General features: G+C 46.3%; 1 protein-coding gene across 1 annotated transcript in view; it reads left to right on the top strand.

The window, feature by feature from the left end:
* Nucleotides 1-1,172: 1,172 nt before the first annotated feature.
* GREB1 (growth regulating estrogen receptor binding 1) overlaps nt 1,173-20,357 on the top strand; it is a 656,933-nt gene continuing 637,748 nt past the window's right edge. The window contains exon 1 of the mRNA XM_078647791.1: nt 1,173-1,244. The gene's annotated coding sequence lies outside the window, so the exon portion shown is untranslated. The remainder of the gene's footprint in view (nt 1,245-20,357) is intronic.

Here is a 20,357-nt window from a genome sequence, read left to right as displayed (position 1 = left end):
GCTTCGTGGCCTGCACTGTCCGGTTTTGTAAATACACTCTTAAATTGAGACATGCTTCCGAACTATTGCAGCTTCGTGGTATATGTCACATCACAGCGAGATCTGCGATTCCTTTTAAGTAGGTGTTTGTTTCATTTAGTCACACATAGTCAGCCATGTAATACATGATCATACAAGATAATTTCAAGAAGTAAAGGTGGGTTCATGTTGAACACTTATTGGTAGGTGATGCGCAATGTAAAATTGCTAATAAATAAGTGTAAACTCCTTTACGTCAAAAAATGTGCTCTCTATTACAATTTGCAATAGCGCTAGAACGATACACGGGTGTCATCTAGGTGCTGTATGGCCACACAAGGCTGCAGACGAGAGCCATAGAACCCACAGTCCCCGTAAAATCGATGTGAATATTGAGAAACGATTAATACATTTTGGGTAGAGCGCACCCTGTCCCTCCTGGGAAGGAGGCGTGGGTGCGGGACAGCATCTGCGAAGGTGAGGTAGGTAACACATGATTCAATAGTAACGTAGAACGAGGCACGTGCAGAGGGCTGCATGCACTGCATCCTCCTGCTTGTGTGCGCGGGGGTCCCACCAGCCTCCACCGATGAGGAGCAGGCACCAGAGACGTAGCTATCAATAGTGCAGCTGGTGCAGTGCCACCGGGGACCATGATGGTAAGAGCCTACTTCACTCTAATCAAGCAAGGAAATGAGCACCATTTCCTGGCTTTTACCTAGGCCCACAGATCCCTTGTCTGGCCACCAAGAGGCCCCCCAGTGCCAAAATGTAAAAAGATGGGACCACTGAGCAAAACCTATGAGTGACCCGGGAGCCTGCTCACATCTTCACTTGTCTTGGGCTAAATGGCGAGCACTAGAAGAGTTACACCCCAACCGCAGGAGCTGGGGGGCAGCCTCAGGCCCCTGGGTTCCCCGGTCCCATGTTGGCCTCAGGTCCCTGAGTGCCACGGTCTGCCGTCCGGGCCCAGCAGTCTCCCATCTCCGCGTCACTCACTGTTCACCTCTCTCCTTCCCTGGGATGGAGCTGTAAACCCTGTGCGTCCGCCTCGTTCATTCACAAGGAGCCGGGGGGCGGTGCAGGGGGCGGGCCGGGGGCGAGGTTCCAGCGGCCTCTGCCTCACCGGGCTCCGTGTCTGGACACAGCGAGCAGGAGAACGAAGCACCGCCGGGCTGCAGGCTCCTGGCTCCAAGCAGCGGGGCTAGAGACGCGCACCCCCCGAGGTAAGTGCCGCCAACTTCCTGCCCGCTCCCTGCGCGCACTGACCGGTGCCATCGGAGCCAGCCCGGCCTCGCGTGCCGGAGGTCTGTCCGGGCCTCCAGAGCAGCATGCACGGGCAAAACTGTCCAAACTCGCCTGGCACCGGGCAGGTCTGCAGCGTGTGGTCATTGCCTATGTAAATACAAGGGAGCGCGCTTAGAACCCGGGACACGTGTATCTTTTAATAGTGTATTGCTCTTGACATGTATGTGACATACTTCTTGCTAGGTGAAATCCGGGAGAAAAGTGCATTTTTAAAAGTGATGAAGAAAAAGTTGCATCCTCTGGAAAGATGCCCCTCTTTCCGTGGCATACGTCTCGCTGTCGGGGGTGTAGTTTTAAACGCAATATATACTGCTGCCAACTCAACTCTCCATATTGATAATGATCCCAAAATCTGTTCCACCCATGCTCCAGGCTTGTGTGCGCTGGCGTTGCACTATTGTATTTACTCACTATCTTTTTTAATCGGCTCATCACATGGGTAGGTTAGCAAAACTCTCCAGGTTGATAATAATCCCGAACTCTCTTCCACACAACCTCCGGGCTTTTCTGCGCTGCACGTTGCACTATTGTATTTTCTCACTATCTGTTTTATTCAGCTCCTCACCTGGGTGGGTTAGCAGAATTCTACGTGTACAGTCACCGTGGTGCAGAAGGTGGCAAACTGGCAACTGATGTAAACAAGTATGACGCCACATGCCCGAGAGGTGGTCTCGTGGGTGAAACCGGGCGCTCGCGCAGCAGCGTTTCTTGCACTATTATTGCCTCATCTTGCCCTCTTTCCGTGGAGGAAATGAGCCGAGACCCCCTCTTCCCCCAAACAAGGAGTTTGGAAGATCCTCTCGGTGTGAAGGGCCAGCATTGTTCCCTCCCTGACGGAATGAATGTCCTGTCTCTCTGGTGTTAGTTTGCGGGGGAGGAGGGGGCGCGGGGTCAGAGGTCAGGGCATGGGTGCAGCCTGCCCTCTAGTCTCTAAGCTCCCGAGAGCTCAAACTCAGCTGCTAGTTTTCCGTGGTATTTTGGGAATTATCTCTAAGCGTGCAGAACGTGTTTTTGGGGTTTTACTTGCCAGCCAGAACGGGACACTGCTTAGAGACGGAGAAAGGGGTAGTGCCATTTGGTTGTCAAACCTCTGAACATTATATGCTGAGGAAAACGTGACCAATTTCATCCATATGGTCTTGCCTTTCTTCCACCACCCTTTACTTTAAAGGCTTTTTTGTGTGTACAATTTTACTGCTTCTTTTTGTACGTAACTAATCTGAAAGTAAAGTATATAATTAAAACAGGCTGTTTCCCAGTAAAAGGTGTGTTTTTTCTCTCCGTTCCTTTAAAACGGACCCTGTTTATTGGCAGGGTGCTCAGGGAAGGCGGCACAGGCAGTGCCTTGCTTGTAAAGTCGTGCCTGAAACTTGGAAACAAAAGCCACGCGCTGATGCTATCGCTTTTATGCTAGCCCTATAAACACGCGGCAAACTCCGCTTGAACCGTTTCTTCCTTTCACCCAGGGGGAGAGTATTTGTTCCAAAAAAGATTAAGTTCGCGTCGAAAATAAGGAGCTTGAGTTGTTTTTTTATTGTTACGTGCAGGGAGTTATAGGACTGATGACGTAGCAGTGTGACACTTTGGGGAGAGAGGATCTTATTCTGTTTACTTACTTTGTGCCTTGTAACTACAGCATGCCAGTTTGCGGATATGTTATGTCGTCTGCTTTTGTGTAGCGCTTCCCTGTCGTGTGTAAGGCCTCGCAGCACACATACTCAAGAAAAAAAAGCTGGTGACGAGATGCTTGTTTCTGACGTGCTTCCTGAAGGCTAAAGGGAAACGGATCCCTTGCTGTCAACGGAAACCCATGCAAAATGCAACGCTAGCTGCCTCCGCGCCGGTCGCATGTCTACGTGAATAGTGGCACCCATGTTATCCATGGGAAGGCTGTGCCCCGCGCCATTAGCATCTGTGTTCGCCAGGGGAAGGCTGGGTCCGGGGCCACCTAACGGCCAGAGCTGGCGACTTTAGAGCTGGGGAACCAGGTTCTAGTCTGTCGTTGGTGCACGTGTGAGACGGCATGGCATTAGTATAGTTTCTTTTTAGGAATGTCCCGAAATTCATACAAACTGGATGCGTACATTTTGAGTGCTATTTTAGGAAACATTTTGACCATCACACATATTCTCAGCGGTAGAGTAGACGTGCAGCCACGAGACCTCTGAATACAGCTGTGTGTGTATAATGTTGTGTGCATAATACTGTTGTATAATGTAGCACTCTATCACCAGAAGGCCGGGTTAAAAAAAATTGAATTCTTAATTTATCACAGGTCCATATAAGTCACAAAGATCAATGTAACATCACCATGGTTATGTAATACGAAATGTTCTTAGGCGCCCAATAAGACCCCCCAAGGTGTGCTTTCAAACTATCCAGTGCTCTATACGAATACCACTCACTCATAATGCAAGCTGTTCATGATGTTTTTTGTCTAAAGTGCCCAACATAGTTTCCCAATGTTCTTATCCATGCCAGGTTCTTCAACTAAACCCTGACCACATAATCATTTATTTATTTTTAAGGTTTTGTGTAGCGCTAGCTAGACCCGTAGGTATCAGAGCACTTCACATACATATTGTGCAAAGCCGAAGGGCCTTACATTACCTAGAAGGCTGACAGTAAGTAAGCAAACCAAGGATAAAGAATACAGTATGAACAATAAGTAACTGTGTAGCGGAGGGGGAGGGGAAGAAAAAAAGAAAAACAGGGAGATTAGCATAGTCAGTTCACCAACAATCCTTGAATTGGAGTCAACTCGAGGTATTGAGGTCTATGTTAGTTGGCGTTGTTCAGGAAAGTATTTGTTAAGGAGATGGAGTTTGAGGAGTTTAGATTAGGTACATACAAATTCACCATTCCTGGTATTTTAGACATGTTGTGTGCTCCCGCTACCCACCGACAAAACATTGGATACCCCTGTTCAGCGCTCCCAACTTACTTTAGGGGCTTACTACGAATGTGGCGGTCCACAGACCGTCCCACTCTTGGATCACGGCGGTGTTGGTGGTCTTCCGACTGCCCTTTTATGATTTGGGTGGTCGGACCGCCCTGGGACCACCCCAACCGCCCTGGTTGTGGCGGCACGGCGGTCTTGAGGCCACAGTATGTTTGGCGGTACTGTCAAATATATTACAAGGTTCCTCTCGGTCACGGTTTTCATGGCGGTTCCTCCACCATGACAACCGTGGCAGAGAGGAAACAGAGGGGGCCTACAGACCCACCTGTTGCCTCAAGGCCTGGGAATGCATGAAGGGGGGGGGCACATGGTGTGCTCCCCGGTGGGAATGTACCCCAGTACCTGCAGCAGTCCATGCAGTGCAGGTACTGACTTTGATACTGACTTTGATGTTCCAATTGTGGTGCCTATTTCATAGGAACTGCCCTGGGAATGCCAAAGAACCGCTCGCCAGACATGGGAAAACTCGTAGCTTAAGTGGGTGGCACAAGCAGTGCTGCAGGCCCACTAGCAAAAGAAACAATTGATGGAAGGAATGCTGAACAATGCCAAACATTCACCCCAGACCTAGATCTCTGAACTGGGGAGAAAGGAAACACTGAATAGATCATTGGTTTTGTGTGTTTTGTTTCTCCCTGTGTTTGTTTATGATTTTGTTTGTGTTCTATTGTACAAATGTATTTGCGTCGTATGTTAAGGAGAATATTTCTCCGGCACATAATGTTTTAAAATAGTTACTGTTTTTATGTTTTACATTTTGGGGAATGGTACACTTATTATTTTTACTGTGATATTACCAATGGATACATTGTATGGATTTTTAGGTCGAGCAAACCTGCATTCAATGCGAAGCATTGATTGCTGTCTGCTTCTAGACCTATTGTCAGCCGTATTTGGGAATGAAGACACGAGTCAGACGCGCGCTTTGGCAGTCTCAGTTGTGACCGCGGGAGCGCGCTTCTGAGCCGCGCTTGCGCAGACGAACACACATTCCCTGCTTTCGCTTCCCTCGCATGCATTAACGGCGCACACACACACACAGCCAGCCCCCACCCCTCTGCATGCACGCACACACACACACACACAGGCGCGCGCACACATACACACGCTGCCGCCCCCACCCCCCTGCACACACACAGACACGCACGCATACACATGCCGCCGCCGCCCTCTACCCCCCCCCCCACACACACACACGGTGGTTGGGTGTCATGGGCAGCTGCCCTCTGCCAGGCTCACAATGAGCGAGAGGGAGGGGCTTTGCCGATCCTTACCGGGGCTCTTCAGATTGTAGCGGGCCTTCATGGTTGCGGTTGCGGCTGCGGCTGCTGCTCTCACGGATGCTCGTGGTGTGCCGGGTTCATGTCGGTGTTCCGCCGCCCCTGCTTTAGCCCTGACGTGGCACCAAGTTCGTGGCCCTGCCCCGGTGCTCACACTAATGCTGCAAGCTGCGGCGCCCGGGGAGGTGACGTCAGATCCAGCCGCTGACTGTGTCCTTCAGTGAGCGCCGACATAGAAAAGGGACTGGTGCGGCGGAGAAAGTGCAAGCGAAACTGCAGGAAGGGTAGGCGGAGGCCTCGAGCGCGTAGACACTCAGGCCATCTTATGAGAAGGAGGCTTCCTCTTCAAGTACCGTTCATCATTGAATTGAAAAAAAAGAAAACAGATTTTTATTGTGCATCTGGCTTTAGGTAATCGCTCGTTTCTACTTTCTAGTTCAGTTCACTTCCTGCCTTGCTGTCTGCAACACCTTTTCCCTGCTTCTTATATTCTCCCTGTGCCCCACTTCCGTATTGGCCTGTGCCACACTTCCCGTGCGATCCTTGCCCCACTTCCGGTGCCGGGCTCGGGGCGCGCGCAGGTGTCGGTCTACCCGTCGGGCCCGGAGCTGGGCGCCTCGCTGGCGGCGCTGGTGTGGCAGGAGGTGGGCCTGGGCTCGGGGCCAGGCGGGCGCTTCTCGCTCGGCCTCTCGGGGGGCAGCCTGGTGCAGATGCTGAGCCGCAAGCTGCCGCGGACCCCCCAGCCCTGCTCCCACTGGCTGCTGGCTTACTGCGACGGGTGCCCTTCGAGGACCCCGAGAGCACGTACGGGCAGGTGAGCGGGCACTTCCAGGGCAAGGGTGAGGGAACAAAGCACCTGGTGGGCGAGGGATGCAGGGGGCATGCTAGGATGAAAACAGGGCCCATATACTGAGGATGCAGTACAAGAACAAGGTGGACCGGGTAAGGGGTGTGCTTATGTCATAAAAAATCAAGTTTGCAGTTGGCTGTCACCAACTTTTTTTAGCATAAATGCAGGCGCCATTTACTTGCGGATGTGGGTGCATTTCGTTTGCAAGGAACCTTTAGGTGCACCCTCTGGACTGCATATATAATTCTGCACATAAACTGTTCCAGTATGAGGGCAACCCATGTCAAAACATGGTAATATAATAATATCAGCTGCACGAGTGAACAATAAATAGGCAGTCATTTGTTGCGAAGAAGTCTCCTAGATATTATTGAGGCTCGCTCGCGGTACTGCGTTATGACATTGTTGGTTATTAGGAAATTATGGTCCTGTAATGTCCTCCTATTTGACCTGTGGCTGTGAAGTCTCTTCCCTTGCGAGCTCGTGCTAATCACATGCCCATTCGAGTGGGAGGGTAGAACGGGTTAAGCACCGTCCTTTCTTGTATGTAGGCTCAGATTGCACTTTTCACTGCTATTCAAAATTTCGTTTCTGGCGAGATGCAGTTGTGCCGAGTTATAGCTATGGTGATGTCTGGTGGCTTAGTGGTCTAACGCGTCCACTGTGTGGTCCTGTGTTCGACCTGATTGTCACAGGGTCAAATCCTAGCGAGTCCACTCAGCCTTTTATCCTTCTGAGGTAGATAGAATAAGTACCATTGAGATGGGAAACAACAAACATATATTATTATTCGGCGCCAAGATACCCTTGGGTGAGCCTGCGCTTTATAAATACACGTTATTATGTATGACTTGAACAGAGCCTGCTGTCGTCTACCTGTTTCAGGATGTTATTTGTGCCCGCAGGATGATAGTGCCCGCAGGATGATAGTGCCCTGTTTCTAGTACAGCAGATCCTATTAGGGATGTTTGGTTGCACCAGCAGAAAAGATTCTATTTCAGGTTAGTCTCCAGGGTCACTCCTCGCAGCAGATGATGTTTTGGGTTCTTTAGAGAGTAGTTTATTTTTGTACGTGCGTTTGTGTCGATCTCAGGTGGGGTGTTCTGCTGCTGCCGCAAAACTGGCTCCCTGGTGGTACTTTCTTGTGTGCTGATGAAACAGGTGTACTCTAGGATGCTGTTGAGCTAGGCCTGCGGCGTGCTCTGGCTTCTCAGATACTTTTGCCTATGAATTAATGTTCAGTATTGGCTGCATAACGTCATCCATCGTTAAATATTTAATTTCGGTGCTGCACTATTTCCGTACCGCTGTGGTTCCTTTTAATGCTGTAACCGCACATATTGTAGTGGCTGCAAAGCGTGATCTCACGTTGGCCATGCTACGATTTAACTGATGGAATAAGCTCACATTGGACCATTGGGGTGTCTTGCTGTACATTCAGACCTCACGTTAAACGCTCTCGTCAGGCCAAGTCTCTAGATATAAGCAGTTTTACTGACAAGAGAGCGCCTTTATGCTCAAAGTACAATTTATACTGGTTTTGTGAAAAAATAGTTTTCATTTCAGAAGGAAGGAATTGCAGGGGAGGAAGCTTTTTACTTTAAATTAAGTGTGGTTGTAATTTAAGTGGTATGTTACCTTAAAAGACGCCAAGATCATGTTGCAGCCCTCGTTGCTTGTATTTTTCTAGTATGAAAATGCTGCGGTATATGATGTGAACATTTAAATGACCATGCATGTTAGTGCAGTAGAACTTTCCCAGTGTATCTATTGTGCTCTGTGTTTTTAGGTCTGGCTTAAGCTTTTCTCTTGCCTCATGTAATTAAAACAAAAACATCATGAGTAATAGACTCACATAGGCGGTGCTGTAGGTCAGATCTCTTCGTCTATGGGCCTGTTCGTGTCATCCACATTTTACTTCCTCCCACCACACTATACAGCATGACGAAACGGTGTTAAGCCAATTAAGCAATTGGCTATGTTGCACAATGATTAACAGCTTTTTGCCCATATCATGTGTGTCCGTCTGTCTTAAAAAGGGGCATTTCAGTGCCACAATAGGTAGGACAATACTTAGCCAGTTAGTCGATTCTTTGTACTTTACGTCACCCATGTGGGTTAAACCTATGCTTTCAGGTTACTGTTACTCGGAACCAGTATTAGTTTTTTTAGGTCGAGCAGACCTGCATTCAATGCGAGGCATTGCTTGTGTCTTCGACAACTATTGTCAGCCGTTTTGGGGAATGTAGACACGAGTCAGACGCGCGCTTTGGCAGTCTCAGTTTTGACCGCGGGAGCGCGCTTCTGAGCCGCGCTTGCGCAGACGAACTCACAGCCCCTGCTTTCGCTTCGCTCGCATGCATTAACGGCGCACACACACAGACACAGCCAGCCCCCACCCCTCTGCATGCACACATACACACACACACACAGGCGCGCGCACACATACACACGCTGCCGCCCCCCACCCCCCTGCACACACACAGACACGCACAGTCATGGGTGTGGTCGGCCCGCAGGAGCAGAGTTGATGCATTCCTACAGGTTAGTAAACATCGATGTGATGTTTGGTGCCACAACAATTTATCTTAAGGGGACCAGGTGCGTACCCATTCATATTAGTGCAACAGGAGCAGTGGCACCGGGGTCTGTCGATACTGGGGACAGGGCACTACACCACAGTTATGGTTGCATTTTACAACTGACCAAGGGCACTTTTGCTACGCCCCGACCCAGCACTGAAAGGAGCATTAAACATATCACTAGAATGTAACCAGGTAACCTATAGGTTACACATGCATCTCTGCAGTTGGTTCCTCAACCCATTGAGCGGTCTCCCTTAGAACAGAAAGTGTGAGCTCAGTTGCAGGTTATATTCTGGGATAGCAGCCTGCTGAATAAACTGATAAGTCGATCATACCTTAAGCTGTGTAGCAAGCACATTACCCCTTGGCCCCAAGTCATCTTTCCAATAATACATGGAGAGTTCTGTAAACCAGATAAAGCAAGGATATTTCCTGGATATGATCAGATAATGGCTAAGCCAATGTATACACTTTTAAACATATGTTCTGCACCTTTTACAAGGACAGTCATTAGCCAGACGCTCCAGTGAGCTATTTACGTAGCAGTAGATAATCTACATGAGAGTTAAGAAAGAAACAGATCTCTTTATTAATCAGACATGGAAGAATAGTTGGGACGAGCAACAAACGGAGCAATATCCTTTGAAGCCATGCACAGACTCTCACACTCTCACAGACTCTCACTCTCTCTCTGACACACACTAACCCTCACTCACACTGACTCACTCACACTGACTCACTCACACCACTGACTCACTCACACCACTGACTCACTCACACTGACTCTCTCACTCACTCTCTCACTCACACTGACTCTCTCACTCTCACTGACAGACTCTCCCACTCTCACTCTCACTAACTGACTCTCCCACTCTCTCACTCACTCACTGTCACTAACAGACTCTCACTGACCGACTCGCCCACTCTCTCTCACTCACTGACTGACTCTCCCACTCACTGACTTACTCACTCACTGTCCAGACTCTCACTGACCGACTCACCCACTCTCTCTCTCTCACTGACTCTCCCACTCACTGACTGACTCTCCCACTCATTCTCACTCACTGACTCACTCACTCACTCTCAAGACATATTGTATTACAAATGTAATAGGTGTCACATTTGCAAAAGTTTAAGCTATTGGCATTGTAAATGACAATGCTATTAATGTATCTATTTTCAAAACCAACACATAAATAAAACAAGCATTTACAATGCAATGGTTTTGCCTTTGCAAAAGTTTGAGCTATTGGCATTGTAAATGTTAAAATTTGTATTTATGATTTGGTTTTGAATACAGATAAATAAATGTCATTGTCATTTACATTGTCATTAGCTTAATCTTTAGCAACTGTGAGACCTATTGTACCCTACGGACGAGCTCAGCAGACAGCAATTACTACTACACACACACACACACCCAGAGCCACACACACACACACACAGGGACGTTCATGGATCTTTTGTATCCCCATGATAGTGAGACATCTGGCAGCCTGGGCATGACCCCGCAAGTCTGATATTCCTCTCAGTTCAGGTTTCACGGTAACTAAATTCCTGACCCGGGAAACGTGGTGGGGGTGGTATTTCTAATCCCAGCGTTGCCACTGCACTACAAAATGTGTGTCCTGGGCAAATTCATTTAGTACAATATTGCTGAAATTGAAAATATGTAGGTTTATGTAGCTCGGTCCCCAATACTCCATTGCATCATAAGCCACATCAAATAAACCTCTGTATCCATCAGAAAGCATTAGACAGAACACTGATTCCACATCCAACATAGTGCATACATACTATGATGGTTGGTATTACTCTGCTCCTCTCAGCAACAAGCACACCGGACAACACATTAGACACTACTCTGCCTATGCAACCAACACAGCTCACATATTCCATATAGTTTGGGATCAATGCACTAGTAACATCGTGCAGTATAATAAATAACAGAAGTAGCCATGCATGCAACCTACAGGGGATGCACTTGGATGTACAGAGTCGGGTGGATTCAAATAGTACTTAGAAGCTACATTAGATAACTGGGAAAATGCAACATAACACACTGGAAGGAACACTACGTACTTGTATCACACACTCTGACATTCCATAGTTGGACAACGCAACACATTAGTCAGAACAATGCACATATATCAAACACTGTTTGAAAACAATGAATAACACCCTACACCAACACCTGACAGCTAACAAGACTAAAAAGGATACTGTGGACCTTAACAAGACAACATAGTCTCAGTTTCCTCCTGCAGATACCTCAAGCTGAGTAATACCCATATCAATCTTCAGGTGGCACATACCTGAAACTGAGTAAGATCTCTGGTTACCCACACTATAATCAAATATAAACACTTAGCATAAAGCATGCCTAAACTGCCTGTGTTGGTGCTGACACACAAAACATACTATAGTGTGTGATGAATTCTCAAAACCTGAGGGAGAAGTTACCCGAACCTGAAAATGCTACATTGCCATACTAAAGGCTATACAGCACTATACAAATCTCTGTTAACATAAAATAAAGTTATCAGTGGGCAACAACAGACTCATATAAAGCCCACTATGTACGCATTTGCAATATAGGTTTAGTAGTGCATACTCGGTATAAACCTAGCACCAGCCACAACGAGAGACCTAACTGCTTACACAGACACCACTGAAAAAGAAATGCCTGTTGCTCTAGGTTTCTCGTTTCGTGGTTTTGGAGAGTTTCCACGACACTCTGTTGGGACAGAAGACCTGACGGCCTGATAATCACCCAGAGGTCTCTTATAGCAGACATTGTGTGGAAAAAACACGGACTACATCACCCGGTGTGCTGGGAAAGAACCTGAATAGTGTGCTCAAAAGCAGCAAACCCGTGTTTCATGAGTAGCACCGGCAGCTTCATTAGGACAGGCAGGTCATTACCGCAGCTAAATGTTCAGGTCCCAAATGAATAACTGCACTCAGACAGCGAGCACTCGGGAATAAAATGGCGGATGATGTAAGCAGCCATTCTGGTGTATTTACTAGCTGCGCATCAGTGCGTCACGGGTTTTCAGATCTTGGAAACGTGCATTTCTCAACGTGCAATATTTATGAGCTCTTTTGTATCTGTTATTATTGACAACGGGACTAGCTAGTAACCGGGTTTATTTCTAAGGGACATCCTGGTTCAAAACAAGCCAGAAACAAAACGAGAGGTTAGATATAAACAAATACATGTCACATACGATGCCCTAAAATTGAACTATTAATTACACGTTCGAGTTTCAAATCCGTGGAATGTTGGGTACATAGCGGAAAATCGAGACTAAAGCAGATACTGATCGGAAGACTCATTTAACACAAATATTTTGCTAATTGCTTTGCTAATAATTGCTGCTTTGCTAATTGTAAATCCATTAAAAATGATTAGCACAAGAGCAGCAGCCGGGAGCCCGGCCTGAGACGAGGGAGGCGGGGATCTGCTGTGGGAGGGGAGAGGGAGGCGGGGAGAGCGGAGGCCGTGTTACATCGGCATCGGGACCGGCTGCGGCTCGGGAGGCGGGAAACATGTTTCAAATAAACAGATCTCAGCAAGTGACAGAGCATTCACTGTTTCAGGCAAAATAAACAAGCTCAAGCACCTACGAGCACACGGACAGCGGGAGGGGGGGCGGGGAGGCACACGGAGAGCGGGAGGGGGGACGGGCACACGGAGAGCGGGAGGGGGGGCGGGAACGGCCAGCACTCACCTGGACCTGGACTTCCTCTGGCGGAGATCGGCCGCACAATGACCAAACGAAACGGACAAAAAAAAAAAAAAACCCCGCCCACGGCCTTGATGACGATGCGAAAAGGGTGGAGAGGGAAAAAATCTCGGAACCGCCCACGAATCTGGTCCGGCCTTGACGGACAGATCCATCTTCCAATGGCTAGCCTCCATTTATGGAGCTAGCCAATGGAAGAAGGGGCGGATTCAAGTCCCCCATACTGCAAAACAAAAGATTTCTCCTGGGGGCGGAGCTAGGAGCTCCGTGCCCCAGGCGAAACCTAAAAAGTGTCATTTGCAATGCCAATAGCTCAAACTTTGCTAATGCGAGACCTATTGCATTGCAAATGCTTGTTTAGCTTGTAGTTTAAAAGATACTTGAGAATACATAAGTGGAGCTTAGTGCCTCTCTATACTGCAGTGGTACTGAGGTTTAAACCATTAGACCTTATATTATACTCTTTTTTGAATGCTGGTTTCGGAGTGGATGCAGAGTGTATATATGTGTTTTGGGGTTTCCCAAGGGGAGATTTGATGTTTACTGCCAAGAGAGCTCTACAGAAGAGGTCAGGAAGATTCATCATTGAAACTCGCACATCCCTTTTTAGGTCTCGGCTGGTGAAAGCTGCGTGTATGCGCTACCCTCGTCATACGAGAGCTTCTTGGAATCAATACAGATTCCAAAGCTCTCGGAGGCGGAGTTGAAGCCCGCCCATCTCTTTAATTGGTTTGCGTCATCTTGCATGTAAAACGCTGGCTTCTGATTGTAAAGGAGGCTTCTTAGACCCTCCTTGTTGCCGCCTTGTCTCCTTTTGGCCCCACTCATCGGAATTTGATCTTTTACTGACGGCAGTACACACACACACCTTCTTTAGTCGGTGTGCACTTTTTTCTTCTCATTCGGCTTTGGCAAAGTCAGCTTCGTGTTTATTTTTGCATCGCGCTTTCACTTTAAGCGCGATGCGAAAATAAACACGCGGCTGCCTTTGCTATACCGCGCTTGTTCTTTTGAAACTGTGAAATGTGCTTGTAAATCAATGGAGACACTCCCGCGTTCTCTGAAAACGCAGCCTCTTTTTAGTTGAGTTTTTCATACCTTGTTTTTTAACAGGATTTAGTACGAGCACGGATGCTAGGTTAAAGCATGTTTTAAAGTGTAGTGCTGCTCTCTGATTACTTCGCCTGTTGGCGCATTTAGTTGTCTGACTAAATTCCGTTTTTTCATTAACAGTAACACACGGCGAAGCAACAAAAACCTCCAGATCGCTTTAGGAAATCACCACAGTTCAATCGAATATTAACAGGTTTACCACCCTCAAACATGACATTATTTATAATAACACTCAGCGGTCACATTCCCAGCAAAGTGCTACTTTATTTGGGATCAGCGCTGCGGGCCCGGCGCCCTTACCTGTGTGGTGTCTGTCCTCCCCATGTCCCTGGTGGCCGCGCGCCCCCTGGCTCCCCTTGGGTCCAAGGCACCTCCGTGACAGCCAGGTAGGACCAGTCTGCGGTCAGCTTGCATCCTGCCCTTGGAGTGACTGATTATTAAGTACAAGGAAGAGTGTGACATCCTGGGAGCCAGCCTGCACGGCACACCTGGGTGCCTGGAGCTCCGGTGAGATATATAAAGGGGTCCCTGACCAAACACACAACACTAAGAGATATTATTTAATTATTTAAACAAAACACAAATGATGGTGACCAGTGTTTTTATTATCACTGTACCAGAAAAAACATGTATTATTTTTGCGATTGCTAGTGCAGTATACAAAATTACAGTGCGCCCACAAAAGGGGAGGGGAGGGGGGGTGCAAGGGAAGGGGTGTGTTTCAATTAGTTAACATCACTAATCAAAAAAATCATTAAGCACCAATACACAAGCTGAAAACATTATCATTGATCCATATGTTGGAGATCAAGAAAACCCGGTTTGACACGCGCTGACGCTGGCTCATTCTCTGACCGACCACGGACGGCGGTCCACGGTGCGCGATCCACGTTTTGGACGCGCTACGAAGCATACTTTTACTGCGAAGGTGATGTGCTGTGACTGCTCCTTCTGAGGGTTTGATGTACTAATCCCCTCGGATGAACGCCCGTGTCCCAGAAAAGCGGTTACAAATCCATATATCCTGTCCTGGCATCAAGACCAGGACACAGCCCCACCCTTTCCTTCACCTCCCCTCACGTCCTGATGAAGACCCGCGAGTAAGGATCAAGTATCCTACACCTTTGGGTCGAAACGTAGACCACCATCTACCTACAAGAACTCCTTAACCCAAGATTGATAATAATAATCATCACAGGAGTTTCTGTTTTATGTGACATGTTCTGCTGCTCAACATGTGTGTTTTCTTGATCTCCAACATATGGATCAATGATAATGTTTTCAGCTTGTGTATTGGTGCTTAATGATTTTTTTGATTAGTGATGTTAACTAATTGAAACACACCCCTTCCCTTGCACCCCCCCTCCCCTCCCCTTTTGTGGGCGCACTGTAATTTTGTATACTGCACTAGCAATCGCAAAAATAATACATGTTTTTTCTGGTACAGTGATAATAAAAACACTGGTCACCATCATTTGTGTTTTGTTTAAATAATTAAATAATATCTCTTAGTGTTGTGTGTTTGGTCAGGGACCCCTTTATATATCTTAACGTATTACCCAGGTCCCATTGACCACATGGGTCGAACCCCTCTATTCATAATATGGAGCTCCGGTGGGCAGACCCTTCCTCCCTGCAGTACCTCGCTGCCAGGTATGCTCGGCTGCACGACGCTGGGCGGTGATCGTGCGGATAACACTTTCCGTCTTGTAGCCGTTAACCAGCTGCTTAAACCTCAACTTTGTCAACCAATGGGACAAAAACTGCAGGCAGCTTGTAACTTGGCACATCGCATGGCAAATCTTTTGTACAGTGCCACTGAATCTGTTAATGGGTGCCGAAGTGCACTTTAAAAATGATGACTTCTGTGCTGTATATCACCTATAGTTTTGGTGGCCGCCCTGATACTGCTTGCTTCTGAGGCTTTCCAACATCCATCGCCCAAAAACATAATAATGCTGACTTTAAAAATACACACATGGGAAAGGGTGACAACCTAACTCCCATGGGCTGTGTTTTTCTGCTGTAGTGCAAACTAAGGCCTCAGGCCCACCTGTCTTTTTCTGGATAACTGATCACATTTAAGCCAGGAAACGGACATTGCCACCAATACCTCCGATAGCCCACTTGGAACAATTTCGTGTTACAGAATGAGGTGTGGTGTAATTGTGCATGTATAAGATGCTCTTTGATTTTAAAATATGCGCCAAAATGGTGCAAATGCTGCATCTGCAAATTTAGGGTTATAGGTGAGTTCACTAGCATTTTTAGGACTGGCCTCTTGCAGAAGTGAACATCTACAAACTCGTTCGTTTTCGTGTATTCAAATACCTTGCACAGATAGTTACTCACCCTGCAACTGAACATACATTTGTGACTGTGACAGGCACGAGTAAGTGCCTTTCTAGGATGGAGAAGGGGAACGCACCACCATAGTATTTACTGAGGAAGTGTATGAGGAGGGTTTTACCCTAAAAATGTGTTTCCAGTGGAGATAAGAAACGATTACCTTTGAAGATGGATAAAGTAAAGCTTCCATCAAATGATATCACGCAGTTTGACAGGTCGTCAACCAAATTCCGGAAGAAGTACCATTATATCTGACAGGTGTCCTCCTTTCCACAATAGATACCTCTTCTGGTGGATATTTCAGTGGTGATGGCTGCTGCCATGTTAGGGAGTCCACATCACTGCCTGTGTCGTACATGTTGCAAATATTCTGTACCTTCCTGGGGCCACATGCTGAGGGGAGTTATTACCCTCCTTAGGACTACAGTGTTCTACAAAATCAACTCCCTTCCCTGACAATGTCATTTGTGGGGTGCACGCTCATCTCTCTATCTCAGAATTTACTATGGGAGTCCATGCCCAGGCCCACCATTACCTTTTCCATGGATATTGTATGTTGTTGAAGATTATGTTTTTGGGAGGGAAGTATGTGACTCAGATTTTTGAAGAGACTCAGGGAAAGCCACATTGCTGTAGGGGGCTTGGGTGCGAGTGCCCGCAGTGGGCTTGACCAACCCCCACAATCCAGATCTACACCACCCAATATGGGGGTGCTGGAGAAAGCTCCTGCAGGGAGGTTGGCCTGCCACCATAATTCAGCAGCTCACTGGACTAGGTACTCAAACCAGCATTGCACCACACAATTTAGGGGTGCTGGTGGTGTACCCTGCTCCATTGAGAAAACCATGAGCTATGCAAACCACAAACTATTGACTTGGTGGTGAATTAGCCCATAGGTTTATATTACTCCAAGGCCTGTGGTTTAAGTATTTCTTCTGCAGTGTTGCAGGGCTCTGTTCCCATTCTCTCTTTCTAAATGTCTCTGGGACTCGGCCTCTATTAAGGATCAGATGACACTGACTATCCAGAAATCAAGTTGAATTCACACCGAGGTATGGGAAATCAGTGAGGACCTGCTTTTGAGTTTGGATGTCAGCTAAACATTAGCTATTATAAGTTACATGAGTTAAGATGCTTTAAGAAACCATCCTGTGCAAATTATTCGAAGTGAATGCTTAAAAATGAGTATTGCACACCGCAAGGGGAGTGGGCAAACTATGAATTTTACAAGTTATGAGCCTAGATGTGTAAAAGCACACTTGTCTTGGCCAGCTTGTCAATGTAGTTGACATTAAGCGGCTTCACAAACAAGAGCCATCACCATCCTCGAAAAACATGTTTTCTATTTCCATGAAGATAGTATTCAGTTAAAATAATTAAGTTAAAAAAGTACCGTATGCCAAAGCATATATGAAACATAGCAGACCTGTATAACCAAATGAAACACAAAGTAAAAGCCCTAAGAAGGCTGCAAATGCATATTAAATTGGACCTGTATACAATGTAAGCAAACAATAATTATACTTTAGTCCTGATATATTTATACCCTGTTGCTAAATCAAAATAATGTCCATACTAATTATTTTTATGCTTGCAATGAACTTGGGTTTGCAGATGTCTTATAGGTTTTATATGTATATCAACGGGTGGGTGCAAACCCAATGAATTGGGGGACCCATATTTTCACCACTGAATTTGCGTAAAACCGATGACCCTAACTCTACCACATGTAGGCATCTGAATTCATTGGATTTGAACAAGAGGTAAAATTCCATACGCCCTGACCGCTGTATTGGCCTTATTTTTCATTCGTGTAAAATAAGGAGCAATAGAGGGAATTACAAAGCTGGTTGCCCTCCATTCAAAACACAATATAACAACCAGGACCTGCTTTAATGCTGGACCTCTATTTTCAAAAACCCACAAACGAAATACTCAGCTGCTGAACTAATGAAAGAGCTTTAAAAATGCTACTCGAAATCGGGTTTTGCTGTCCAATTTTAAGAAAAGTGTGTCTAACACCCCCACTTGAATCCCCTTCTGCAAGCGCTCATTGGAAACAAGCATTGAAAATGCAATAGGTCTCGCCTTTTATTAAGTTAAAGCCATTTCCTTCGCTAAAGGTATTGTATAGCAAAGCAAATGGCTTTAACTTAATCACAGGCGAGACCTATTGCATTTTTAATGCTTGTTAGGTCTGGCTTGGTAGCTCATCTGTCTGATGACTTACTGTTATCAATACTTTAAAATACTCTAAGATTGGGCTTTGGCTGGACCCAGAATAGTATTTCACTATCACCTTTACTGTTGGGTGTTTGGCGTATCATTTTGCTTTTATTGAATACTTAAATTGAAATGTACGAAGGACTATTTCAAACCTCATACACACTTTCTATACAGAAAGCAACCATCTTTTTTATTTTTCAGTGCAGCAGGCTTTTTTAATCAGTAAGGATTCAAAATCCAAACCAGACCTTTTGGATTTCCATAGCTTATTGAGCATGAGGCCCTCCTATTCACACAAAATGTACAGAGGCAGTTCTTTTATGGCCTAGTAGGGCATTTGGACAATGTATATATGCATGTCCAGCAGTATTGAAAGGTGCATGCTTGTACACAGAGTGAAGGGCTATAGTTTCCGAAAAGTTCAGAAAACTAGTAGTTTAGTATTGAAAACAATCATTGATAATCTGTGTAGGAAGTCAGAATATATTATATTGACAAATACCTTAAATGACAATCACTGTGTCTGCTCCGTCCCATGCTTGGTCTTTCACTTTCACTTTTCCTTTGTTGCTTTGGTGCTATTTTGAGCCATTGCTGGTAGGTTTTATGGAATTAACAAATTTTTATGTGTTCGAATTTCTTTCCCCTATAAGGCTCCAGAGATCAGGGTAGCTAAACAGCACGCAGAGGTCTGTATCCCAAAGCATCTTACTTTACCTGTTGTTATCATTCAAATCATCATTCAAATGCCAGGCTTACTAAGACATTTCCACAGCTTTCTCTGTGGAATGCGTTTTGATGCCACCTTTCTTGAGGCCGATTTAGTCCCAACTTTATTTCATTAGTTATTTTTAGGATTTGTTTAAAGATCTGTCATAATCCTCTGCTAAGAGAGTCAAAAAAGTTTGAGGCGTTTGGAAGCATCGGGGTATGGGCCAATGAATATTGCTTATGGCATCACATTGTCTCTTTTTTACCATGAAATGTAATTCACTACTAATATTAAAGGTGGAAGTAGTTTTGAAGGAAATTCTAGAAGGTCAGGAGGACACCTACTTTTGTAAATGAGGTAGAGCAAGGGTCTCTGGGATCTAAGAAAACGTTTGGGATCACATTGAGGGGTGACCAATGGATACCATGTGGATACCATGAGATGGACCGATCCTTTTGTCAGTGTCGCAGCCAACCAAGTGCTTCGTCTCGCACCCTTGTATGTGCAACATTCCAGTGTGGCTGGGGTCTGGTCCAAGGAACTGAGCCTTTGGGATCTTGAGAGGATTCAGGCCACAGCAAAACACTGAGACTGCACTTGTGACAGTGGTGGAAGAACTAAGAAAAATTCTGGATGTAGGTGGCTGCGCTGCACTTATTTTACTTGATCTCAGTGCAGCCTTCGACATGGTTAACCACCAACTGCTAATTCAAAGACTCAGGAATGTTGGAGTTGTCGGCTCAGCATTAAAGTGGATACAGTCCTTTTAAGAGGACCGATCCTTTGTTGTCTTTGAAGAGGAATTTATCTCAAAGCCAATGCCTCTTAGGTGTGGGGTTCCTCAGGGCTCGTCCCGGAGCCCCACTCTATTTAAGGTTTATTTGAGTCCCTTGGTGGAAATAGTAACACCTTTTGGTATCGAGATCATCACCTATGGTGATGATACTCAGCTGGTGGTGTTGCTTAATCAATTGGACAATTCAGGCTCAAGTTTGGCTTTGTGCTTGGGAAAGGTTTCTAGCTGGATGGATAGCTCGTGTTTGAAACTTAATGGAGGTAAGACATAGCTGATGCTCCTTGGTAATCATACAGCACTGAGAAAAGACTCGTTCTAGCCTAGCTGTTTGGGCCCTCCACCTTCCCCAAAGATCAAATTAAGAGTCTTGGGGTTTGGTTAGATCACAATCTTGGTTTTAAGGAGCAAG

The sequence above is a fragment of the Lissotriton helveticus genome, chromosome 6 (genome assembly GCF_964261635.1).
Source record: "Lissotriton helveticus chromosome 6, aLisHel1.1, whole genome shotgun sequence".
Classification (NCBI taxonomy): domain Eukaryota; kingdom Metazoa; phylum Chordata; class Amphibia; order Caudata; family Salamandridae; genus Lissotriton; species Lissotriton helveticus.
Note: the sequence above shows the minus strand (reverse complement) of the source record. Positions and strands in the feature narration are given on the sequence as shown.